Below are 13289 nucleotides of genomic sequence, written 5' to 3' on the forward strand. Positions count from 1 at the left end.
CCACTGTTTTTCTGTCCTCCACCCTGAACTGAAGCATTGGAGGTACTTGGCTTGGCTGCCGAATCCTGAGTGATGCTATTGTTCTGGCGCTGATAAGATCCACCACCACCGCGGTTGTAACCGCCCTGGTTGCCCTGTCCACCTCTGTTGCCCCATGAACCTCCCGGTCGGTTACTAGCAAAACTCTGAGTCGGCCCCTGAGAAAAATTCCCTGACCGAGCTCCTGAACCATTGCCGGGCTTGTAGCTCGTGCATTCCCGTCTTTTGTGGCCTATCCTACCACAGTTGAAGCATGTAAGATTAGAGTTGTCACTCACACTCCGACCCCCATTCTTTCCCCAGCCACGAGATCCTCCCGAAAAACCAGCTCCCCCAGAAAAAGCTTTAGCATGACTAAAGTTCCCTTTCTTGTTGGCCGACTGGCTGTTGTTTCCACCATCAGCCTTCCTCTTTTCAAAGAAGAGTCCTCTCATCGATCTCTCTTGAGAGATCCACCATTATCTCGGCTTGACCCGCTCTCGGGTACACTTCCTTGAGGTCGTAGCAACCCCACTGGCATACGACTCACTATCTTAGCAGATAAACCCCTCTCAAAACGGAGAGCCAAACCTCTCTGTCCTAGCTGCATGTCTTCAACATAACGAGATAGCTCCAAAAACCGATGATAGTAGTCAGTGACCGTCATCTCCTCGGTCATGGTGAGGGAATCAAAGTCGGATCTCATCTTGTGTCGGATATGCTCCGGCACAAACTGCTCTCTCATAGCACTCTTCAACCCAGACCAAGGAATAGCTCCTTCCGCTTGGTAATAAGCTCTAGCATCTTCCTTGACATTTTGCCACCAAACTGCAGCCTCACCTCTTAGGTAGTACACCACCTGCTCAACAATCATGTCCTCGGGGCACTTAACCATTTCCATGAGAGCTTCAATCTCACGGTGCCACTTCTCGAGTAGCTTTGGTTCACCTACCCCGTCATATGTGGGAGGGTTGAAGCGAGCAATGATGATGCTGAGCTGGGTTGCATCCACCGACTTCTCGTTCCCCTTTCCCACATTTTTGAGAGCTTCAAGGAGAGCCTCTTGTTGCTCAATCATACGAGCAACCTCATCAAGAGTCATCTCCGAAGCTTGGATCTGCGCGGGAGTTCTTTTGGGCGGCATACTGAACTGACAAGAAACACGAAAACGTAAACACAAAAGCCTACAACTCAAAACGCAGTAACCTCCGCCAAAAGAACACTCGCCGAGTATACAAACATACTCGGTCGAGTAACGACTACTCGATCGAGTATCATAGATACTCGTTCGAGTATTTCGACTCCAGAAGCGAACTTCAAAAACTCAAAAACAACACTCGGTCGAGTAAAACAACACTCGGCCGAGTAGCCACTACTCGGTCGAGTATACCTCTTACTCGGTCGAGTTGTCGCATACAGTAGCTACTGGTAATCACTGCCAAACAATACTCGGTCGAGTGCTTGGTTACTCGGCCGAGTGCTCCCTACTCGGCCGAGTACCTGCCCTGCTCGGCCGAGTCACAGAATAGACGGGTATACAGTATAAAGTTCTCTATCATGCTCACTATTCCCGCAACGAACACATAACATCAAGGACTTTAATGCCACGTTAAAATCACATCAGCATACGATTCAAATATCAAGAACTTTAATGCCACGTTATAATCATATAAGCATACAAATCATGCATACGCTAACTCCAACAAGACAAACATTCACACACCCGTCACATCCTCCATTTTTTCCATCACCACATTTACAACTCTCAACACACACCTTCAACTATCACTATTACCAACATGCATCTTCACATACATATGCATACCAAAACCTAACTCTCATCACACCTCCCCATGTTACCGGCTCGAGTTAGTGAGGGCCAATTTGCGACTCCGGGACGTCTCCCGAGTCTTTGCGGTAGCTCCAAACAACTCTCTCCGGGTTCATTTTATTTAAACTCCCTAGGTTCATTAAATTCATTTGTTTAGGTGCCGGAATCTTTAGCTCTGATACCACTTTGTAACACCCCCTCATACCAAGGTGCCTTACCAGGACCACCCTACCATGAAAGTGTGTTACCATCTCGGTTGCCCGAGGTTAGTACATACCAAAAGCGTCTGAACTGAGCACATTTATTAAAGTACTGTAAAGCATAAAGTTTACAACATCCCAAATCCAAATACTAGTTTACAAAATACAACTCCAAAGTTTAACTATAAAAGAAATCCAATCTAAGACTCAGACGGTGATGCTATGACTGATGATGACGGTACTCTGAAGACAGTCCCCAAGCTCACATTAGCAATACCTGTCAAGCCTGCTCACCATCCCCGCATGGATCACCGCAGATTCCACAAACAACACGGGGTAAGTATTACTCAAACATTAAGACAAACAAACGGAGAAATCCACTGATCATCGCCAATTCCCAATCCTCCATTCTCACACAGTAACCGACTACACTCTGAAGTGTGTAGCCCTGCCAGATTACCCATTGCAACAGGTAATCCTCGCCGCCAGTGGGTGACCGCAGCCGATCCCACCTAGTGCAGCTCCTCAACGAGCGACAACAATCCCTGTCCCTTAATGTGCACATCCCCTCCCGTGGCGGGTTCCACGGAGGGCGAACTAGGGTGTGGAGCCACTCCCGCAAGTGACTCCACCACAATCAATCACATGATATCACAGCCGTCTCAACACTCTCACACCAACATCGTCACAACAATCTCCACACTCCGATAATCAACATATAACGATAATCACAACAAACATGTCTTACAAGAACAGTAAACTGAGTAGGAAACCCTACCTTAGCAATCAACAGTGGAAAAGAACTTGCACACTCAGAAAGGCTCCGCTACGAAGTCTTCTCCTAAAACATAATTACATTACACAATTACACATTGCACAACCCCCATAATCCCAATTCCGTAATAATACAGTAACCCCAACGAATACAAATAACGTAGAATAAAACTTACCAACAGTAGAATGAGGATTTGTGCGCAAGGACTCCAAAGGTTTCACAAACAACAAGGCTATGGGATGATTAGGGAGTGATTAGGGAGAGATTAGGGTTAGTGTAGAAATGATGAAGTTGAAATGATGTTTTGGAAACTGACGCGCGATATAAAATAATTTTAAACACTCCCTAATCAAACCGTCAAAATAATACTCGCCAGACCGAATACTCGGTCGAGTAAAGTTATACTCGGCCGAGTATCCTCTACTCGGTCGAGTATTCACTATACTCGGCCGAGTATTCATCGGCAGAACCAAAACAACTCACAACAGCAGCACTACTCGGCCGAGTAGGCTCTACTCGGTCGAGTAGTCACCAAAGAAAATCCGTAGTGTTACACTAGCATCCTCAAAGGCTATCATGGAAGGTATTTGGTGAATGGAAAGGAGGGAGGCGACCTATAGATCTGAAGGAAGGAGGCGGAAATGATTTGCGGTTTTAACAAAACACGATTCTGAACCCTCGCTGAAAAGACGCTACTCGATCGAGTAACCCCCTTACTCGATCGAGTGGCCCCTACTCGATCGAGTACCCAAGTTACTCGATCGAGTAACCTCTACTCTATCGAGTACCACTCACTTCTAAAGGCAATCATGGCACAAGGTAACTCTGGCGCGCATCACTAAGGGCTATTACGTGCTCCCAAGGTTGGTCAACGGGTCCCTAAAAGGATGGGTATTACAGTCTTCCCCCCTTAAAAAGAGCTTCGTCCCCGAAGTTCAACTCATCCTCCCCCACCCATAAAACAAGACACCAAGGTCGACATCATTTTACTCCCGACGCAGGTCACTACTCTCTAGAAGCATTACCCCACTATGTCATCATCATCACTGCCCGACACATTATATACACCAACTTCTACAACCCACAACTTGAAGTACAAAACTCACAACATGTACCAACACGACCAACGACTATACTACTACACCAAACCCGTAGCCACGCACTACGGGACTATACTTTCACTAGTACACAACTATCAACACCAAAACATGCCACACAACGATCCTGTTACACTGTATGATTCAAACACTTCGTTACCGTTCCCGACACACTCATCTCTTTATGACTATCTTTTCATTGTAAATTACTCAACTTTTACTTAAACATGCAAACTACTCATCAAAACAATTAAAATAATTACAACTTCATGCTAGAATTATAACAGAGACGATAGCGAGCATTACAAACAAACAACGGAATTAGTATAGTATACAACAAAATTATTATAATATCGGCCTTTTTATTTTGCGACATTACTCTTCCCCCCTAAAAAGGAACTTCGTCCCCGAAGTTCACCATCAAATAAATTTTCTAACACAAACTGCACCTTGTCGACATTACTCATTAATCACGACTAACATAGTCTTCTATATATATGTATACTGCCTTACGAGAACAATTATCAAAAACCATAAAAACATGCACATATCAATTGTATATAATGTAGTTATGGAAATTCTGCGAAATAATTAACAAGTCTTTTCGATAATAAATAAGTTATGCCCTATTGTAGATGTTGGTAAAATAAAAAGAATGCAATAAAAGAACTTCTGTGTCACATCTACACCCACCTAATGTAACACCCCCATACTCCAAGTGCCTTATCAGGACCACTCAGGTATAAAGATGTCACCATCTCGGTTTTCCGAGACAATGATAATCATAAGACAATAACGAAACAATATTTAAATAGTATAAGTTTAGTGAATAAATACAGTCCAAAACCGAATACCCAAAATACGGGTTACAAGTACTCAAACAACTGTCTAATTAACTAAATGAAATGTCTGACAAACTACTCAAGCTACAGCGGAAGACTCTATCATCTGAAGGTGACACATCCCAGCTATCCCATGTATCTCGACTCATACCGCTCAACAACTCGCTCACCATCCCCAATGGATCACCACGATTTTTAAAATAATAAACGGGTCGAGTACTAATCACACAATTTATATAACTCAACAATACAACAAACAACACAGCTCAATCGTCACAGATATACTCCGAACTCCATCATCAACTCCACAACACTGAGTACACACTAAAGTGTGTAGCCCTGCCAGAGTACCCATCGCAACAGGTTACTCCTCGCCGCTAGTGGGGGACCGCAACCGTTCCCACCTAAACCCCACTCATCTCCGTCGAGTGATAAACCCAAATCCATTAATGTGCACATCCCTTCTGTGGCGGGTTCCACAGAAGGCGAATAATAGGCGTGAAACCACTCCCGCAAGTGACTCCACTCAGTCAGGGATGCACCCCGAAGAAACACAGACAGATACAATCAACCACAACTACTATCAACAATCAAAACCAACAACTGTCATAATACTCTTATGATAATATTCAACAATCACAAAGCACAACCAACACATCATGTGACTAATACTGAGTAGGGAAACCCTACCTGGAATGCAAAACAGTCAGACGGTCTCAACAGATGTTATCAAAAGGCCTCCTCTACGAATCCTCCTCCTAACATATGATCATACAATTACTAACAATCATAAAAGACAACAAAACCCCCAAACCCCCAAACCCCCAAATTAGGGTTTTAACAACCTTAACGAAATGCCATAAAAACAGTATGTAGATCTTACCCTCGACGCAAGGAACACAAGAGTGTAAAGAACGATGAATTCCGACCTCGCAAGCTCCGGGATTTGTCAATAATGCGATAGATGCGAAGTACGTAGGTTGCAATCTCTTTTCAAAGTAATTAAGTTTTTAAAAGCGTTTTATAAAAGTGGCGGAAAGGTTTAAATACTAAATCGCATTATTAACAAAACCCGTATAAATACTACCCGTAAACCGGGCTACTCGATCGAGTAACTGATATACTCGATCGAGTGCCGCCTACTCGATCGAGTACCAAGGCTACTCGATCGAGTACCATACAGGTCAGAAACTATTTTAAAATGCAAAACACCCTTACTCGACAGAGTAAGGCCCACTCGATAGAGTACTCAGAGACTCATAAAACCGTAGTATTACAGTCTTCCCTCCTTAAAAAGAACTTCGTCCCCGAAGTTCAAACCACAACAAAACAAAGACATACTACTACACTCCCGACACAACAACCAAAACAAAACTCAACATGAAAGCATGCTACTAACCAAACTCAACCACAACAAAACATACCGACACAACACAAAAAGGGTGTAAAATCTCTTAAAAACTCTTGCGATCATCTCCTACCCCCCTAAAAGAAACAAGGTTACATCCCCGTAACCATACATACCTGATAAAAAAGAAAAGGGTAACACTCTCTCATGGCCTCCTCTGCCTCCCATGTAGCTTAATCAACCTCGTGGTTAGACCAAAGGATCTTAAGCAAAACTGTCTCACCACTCCTAGTCTTCCTAACCTTCCGGTCAAGAATCTGCTTAGGCACCTCAAGATAAGACAAGGACTCATCTAGCTCTATGCTCTCTGCCTCTAACACATGTGACGGATCGCTCACATACTTGCGCAACTTAGATACATGAAACATATTATGCACTCTCTCCAACGCAGCTGGTAAAGCCAAACGATAAGCAACCTCTCCAACTCGATCTAAGATCTCATAAGGTCCGATGAACTTCTGACTCAACTTGCCTTTCTTCCCAAATCTCATAACCCCACGCATAGGAGACACTTTCAGAAGAACCCTGTCCCCAACCTGAAACTCTATATCCCGGCGATGTAGATCCGGATAACTCTTTTGCCTATCCTGAGCCGCTCTCAACCTTTCCCTGATCATCTTAATCTGCTCAACCATCTCATGTACCATCTCTGGTCCTAGAACCACTTTGCTTGAAAGACTGCGTCCCAACAAATCGAACTCCTGCATCTCCTCCCATATAAGGCCTCAAACGGTGCCATGCCTATACTGGTGTGATAGCTGTTGTTGTAAGAAAACTCAATCAAATCTAATCTCAGTTCCCAGCTACCACCAAAGTCCATCACACAAGCTCGTAACATATCCTCAAGAGTCTTGATTGTTCTCTCAGTCTGACCATCTGTCGCAGGATAAAATGTTGTACTAATCTTCAAAGTTGTTCCCAAAGATTCCTGCAACTCTTTCCAAAACTTTGAGATAAACCTCGCATCTCTGTCAGATACTATGTCCTTAAGGACCCTATGTAACTTTAGCACATTCTTCCGATAAGCCATAGCTAATTGTGCCTTAGTCCATGTAACTTTCATTGGCACAAAATGAGCTGACTTGGTCAGTCGATCCACTATAACCCATATCATGTTGTTACCCTGTTGACTCTTTGGCAAACCCACGATAAAATCCATAGAAATGGATTCCCACTTCCACTCAGGTACCTCTAAAGACTGAATCTTACCTTGTGGTCGTCGCTGTTCCCCTTTAACTCTCTGGCATGTCAAACAACGAGCCACAAACTCTGCTGTCTCTTTCTTCATCCCAGGCCATTAGAACGTGTTCTTTAAATCCTTGTATAGCTTGTCACCACCTGGATGTACTGAATATGGTGTACAATGTGCCTCTGTCATGATTGTGTTTTTCAGCTCGTCATCATTAGGGACACACCACCTCCCATTAAACCTCAAACTACCATCTGAATGAATAGAGAATCTAGACACTATCCCTTTCTCTACTCCAGCTCTCCACTCTACCATCTTAGGATCCAACACCTGTTTACCTCGAATATCATCATAAAGATCAGGCTGTACTGTCAAATTCCCATGGCATCCCCTCTCTGCAACATATGTATCCCAAACTTCTCCACCTCATCTCTCAACCTCGTCAAAGATAAAGCTGTACACAAAGAATGTACACTCTTCTTGCTCAAAGCATCTGCAACAACATTGGCTTTCCCTTCATGGTAGATAATATCCATGTCATAATCGTCAATCAGCTCCATCCACCTCCTCTATCTCATATTCAACTCCTTTTGAGTGAAGATATACTTGAGACTCTTGTGATCAGAAAATACCTTAAAGGTCGCCCCATAAAGGTAATGTCTCCAAATCTTGAGAGCAAACACTACTGCACCCAACTCTAGATCGTGTGTAGGATAATTCTCCTCATAAGGCTTCAATTGCCTATAAGCATAAGTAATCACTTTACCGTTCTGCATCAACACACATCCCAACCCACTCTTTGAGGCATCTATATAAACCTCAAAGTTCTCACTCCTTTCAGGCAATGCTAAGATAGGAGCTGTGTTGGAGCTGTGTCCTCCAGTTAGTGCGGATAACGTTATTACACATACACTTGTACGGACAAGTGGGAGCTTGTTGGGGCTGGTGTCCTCTACAGTTAGTGCAATAACATTTAAATCTCTAAAAGGATCAAAGGGTATACTTTTGTATTATTATCAGTTGGTCCACGTTTATCAATAACGGTTGGCTTGCTAGATAAGTTTGACGTTATTGTCATACTGATGGCGGTGATCAACTGGTCCCTAAAAGTCACACCTATAGGATACGTTTGAGAGATGTGACGGTATGAAAATACAGTCATGTTGATGCCTAATATGACTAAGCAGTTAGTCGGAGTTATTGACTAATAATTAGTCAAACGCGATGTTGAGATATTTTATTTAATACGGATTAAATAATAATGGCTAAGGCGAATTAAACAGTTAATTCGTAAATTAAATATAAACGATCATATTTGATTAATGTATATTGAATTAATTATACAATATTGTCTTTGTCGGACATGTATTAATATTTCGACTAATCCATGTTGTTAGTCGATGTTTTAAAAACCGATAACCGATGACGATTTATAATAAAATCCCGTCATATACATTTTAGCATCGGACCACAAGTTAAAATAAGGGAAAATGAAAGCCCATTTCCTCCCCCTTGCTCACGGTTTGGCCGAATGAGGAACAAAAGGAGAGCTCCTCTCCTTTTGTAACCTAATAATTCATTTGCAAAAATATTAGGGTTTCGGGGCATTTTCCTCTGAAATTTCTAGATCTCACATCGTAAAAACTCACAACAACTCTCTCAATATTGCAAGTCAATTAGAGAGTATTTCTAGCACAAGGGGCATAGTCTCAGACGGTCTTGGGTGCATCGATTAGGAGGAAATCTACTTTGATTTCTGTTCTTAGGCCGCATTTCAAAGGACCCAAGGTTGATTCTTGTTCTTTATTGCTTCTCTATTGTTTTTCGTTTATGACCATAAATCGCTTGTTAAATTTACGTTATAGTCCTAATTTTTAAGGGTTTTATACGGATATTTCCCCACAAGTGGTATCAGAGCGAGGCCACGTAAATTTTTCTTTGTGATTTTCATCAAACGAAATTGAATCGTTATTTTTTTTGCATAAAAAAAAACGTGCGGCATCATTTTTTTGTCAAGGCTGGTTTGTTTTTTTTAACACGGCTGATTTTTTTGTGCATTGGAAAACGTGCCATGTGACGATCTTTTGTTTTGTTTTCGATTTGTTCTTTGCATATTGTTATTTTAAACGATAATCATAGCAATATGTTGAAGTATTATCAATTGTAGTTTCAATTCTATACGGATTAGGTTAATTTGCAATTGGTAATTTTTGTCAAATCGATTTTGCGAGGGTTTTTGATGTTTGGGAATTTTTTTTTCCCCTTTTTCTTGCTCTCGGCAATTAGCTGAAAAAAAAAAAATTTTTTTTTTAAGTACTGTTCACGGTTAGGCCGTGAAAGAAAGAAAAAAAAAATTTCGTGTTTCGTTTTTTTTCGGCCATAACAAATGCACAATACGGATTTTGTGCATTTGCTTGATAGTGAAACGGTTCACTCACGTACCATTTAGTTATTTTAAAGCGATTTAAAGTAACGGACTATCATGGATTAAAATTAAGTTGATTAAAGCGGTTTTGTCATATAATTTTAATCATTAAAGGTGGTTTGGATAAATTTAACATAATTACGGAATTATGTCACGAATAAATTTTATTTTAGTTGATGCATTTTATTTATCGTTATTTTGAATGCCTTGAATGTTTTTATTACGTATTTAATTTTTACAAACGGTTGTAACTTAGTGTGGCCTTAGTAGAACGTGTTACCGTAATGATGGAACACGGTCTTGGTTGTATTTTGAGATCTCGTATCTCCATTTTGATTTTTTCCTTGTAATTACAGCTTTTATTTAGAATGTAAATAGGTTTATTTTTGTAAATTTTAATTGTAATTTTGAGAAGACCAAAGATAGAGATCGGATGCTCACTCCCGCTGCTTGGACAAAGATGGAACATCAAGACAAGCTTCTCGGGTCCAACGGTGGATTCCAAAGTTGTATTATGTTCTTTTTACTAGGATAGGCCACACTAGGAATTTTTATTTACGTTTTGCATTCTTTTATTTATTTTATCGTAACGATAGATTGCATCATATTCCGCCTAAAACCAAACCACCTAATAATTGCATGAAAACGGACTCATATAGAGGTCACGCGTTAGTTTTCTTTGATATACAGATATCACACGTTTTTATAAGCCATCACCTAAATTAATTCATTCACGCAAATGCTAGTTTTTTCGTTCACTTAAAATGAATTAAAACTAACTTGATGGGATCTTCCTCGTATAACCAAAAATTGAGAATAGTCTTTATAGGTCAAACTCCAATGAATCCCTTCTTTGTCGGTAGGCATAATATGACCCCTTCTACGTCGGGTAAGTTGGAACTGATTGACCTATTTTATCTTAACACTATGGTCACTCGTACGATCCTGTGATTATGGTGGACTATAGATAGGATTTACGGAAATCTATCGACCAAGAGTTCTAACGATAGAACTAGCTAAACAGTTGGCTTATCAATTTACGGAAATTGAGTCTAGGGATCACTTGTATTATTCTTGAGGGAGATCGATTATGCAAGTGCAATGAGTCTACACGATTAAAATGAATTTTAAATAGACTTAAATCACCTCGATGAGTTGCTTATTTCGTTTTGTTTTTCCTTTCTTTTTCAGTGTAGATCACGATAATTTAAACTGCTAATAACATAATGGCTGGCCATGCTGACGACCCAATGCCAAGTGTCACATTGGACCGAGAGTCCTGGCTTCGGATCTTCATGAATCAGATGAATCAGTCTACTCGATTGAAGAATGATGGATCAAACTTGACGGGAGGAGGCAAGATTACGGAATGCTTCCCGACGACGGAAGCTCAAATATCCGATCGAGCCCATCCCGCCAAACCCAGGTCCCACGGCTGGAATTAACGAGATCGACAAGTATCACGATTTCGCCATGGAAGCGGGTGCGGTAAAGAACGTACTCATTTTTGCAATGGAACCCAATTTGCAGAAACGCTTCATAGCCCAAGGTGCAAACAAGATTTTCACCACGCTCACTAAGGAATTCTCGAAAGCACCGAGAATCATGACCTATGAGCATACCACTCGCTTCTTTGATGCGAAACTCCAGAAGGGCCAACCGGTTAGCTCACACATTCTCAGCATGATTGAGAATGTCGAGAAACGGGAGGCGCTTGATTGTAAAATCAGCGAGAACATCGTGATTGACCGCATGCTTCATTCACTCCACGATGGTTTTGCGCTCTTTAGAGCGAATTACTATATGAATGATTTGAAGAAAAGTCCTCATGAACTACACTCCCTTCTCGCATGCACGAGAAGGACATGAAGTTTAGTGGGAGCCTGAAACAGGATGTTCTCGTTGTGTCAAACAAGGGCAAGGGAAAGGGCAAAGTTCAGCCAGGCCTAGCAGTAGGTAAACCGAAGTTTAAGAAGTCGGGGTCAGGTAAGAGTGGGCCTGGTGAGTCGAGCAACTCATCAGGCGCGACAAAGAGCAAGACCGAAAACATGGAATGCCATCACTGCCACAAGACTGAGCATTGGAGGCGTACATGTCCTGTTTACCATGAGGACATAAAAGCAGGTCGCGTTAAACCTGTTGGCATGTCTTCTTCCTCTTCTACTTTTATTCATATGATTGAGATTAACCACGCAAGTTACGGAACTTGGGTACTAGATACTGGTTGTGGTTCTCATCTGTGTAATCATGTGCAGGGGCTCCGAAACATCGAACGCCTCGTAAAGGGTGAGGTCGACCTGCGTGTCGGGAATGGAGCACGAGTGGCTGCCGTCTAGAGGGGAACATACGTGATCCAGCTTCCTAGCGGATTTGAGTTATTTTTATATAACTGCTATTATGTACCCAGTCTTTCTAAAAACATTATTTCAGTTTCTGCACTTGACAAACTTGGTTTTTCATTTGTAATAGAGAATAATACTTGCATTTTCTCATTACACGATATGATTTTTGGCAAGGCAGTCTCCATGAACGGAATTTATGTTTTAGATCAGACTACCGAAATATTACACGTAATGAATAAGATGTTAAAGGTTGGTGACAAAGATCAAAGGTATCTATGGCACTGCCGTATGGGACACATTAATGAGAAACGCGTAAAACAGCTCATAAAGAATGGAGCTATCTCGACCTTTGATTTTCAATCATTTGGCACGTGTGAATCATGTCTCATTGGTAAGATGACTCGAATTTCCTTCAAAGGTATTGGAATGCGCGCTGCTGACCTATTAGGACTCATACATACGGATGTGTGTGGACCTATGTCAATCACCGCACTAGAAGGCTATAGGTATTTCATCACTTTCACGGATGATTTAAGTAGATATGGCTATGTCTACTTAATGAAGCACAAAAGTGAATCCTTTGAGAAATTCAAGGAATACCGAATCGGGTACGTAACCTATTGGGTAGAAAGATTAAAACACCGCGCTCGGACCGTGGTGGCGAATATCTTTCTCACGAGTTTGATCAACACCTCAAAGATCGTGGGATTGCCTTGCGCTTAACTCCACCGGAACACCTTAGTTGAATGGTGTGTCCGAACGAAGAAATCGAACACTACTTGATATGGTTCGATCCATGATGAGTCACACCGTGTTGCCCGACTCATTGTGGGGTTATGCTCTTCTCGTCACCGCTTTGCTCTAATACTTAACCGAAGCCCGTCTAAAGTCATTGATAAGACTCCATATGAACTATGGAAAGGAACGGTCCCTAACTTGTCCTTTATACGGGTTTGGGGCTGCGAGGCTTATGTCAAGTGGAGACACGAGGATAAGCTCGGCCCGCGATCGGTCAAGACATACTTTATAGGTTATCCTAAAGGAACGCTTGGTCATTACTTTTATTCGCCAACCGAACAACGTGTATTTGTTGCGGCTAGTGCGACATTCTTAGAGAAGGAATTTCTCGAGAATGCAAAGAGTGATAGAACCTTCGAATCGC

This window comes from Silene latifolia, chromosome Y, assembly GCF_048544455.1.
Source record: "Silene latifolia isolate original U9 population chromosome Y, ASM4854445v1, whole genome shotgun sequence".
NCBI lineage: Eukaryota > Viridiplantae > Streptophyta > Magnoliopsida > Caryophyllales > Caryophyllaceae > Silene > Silene latifolia.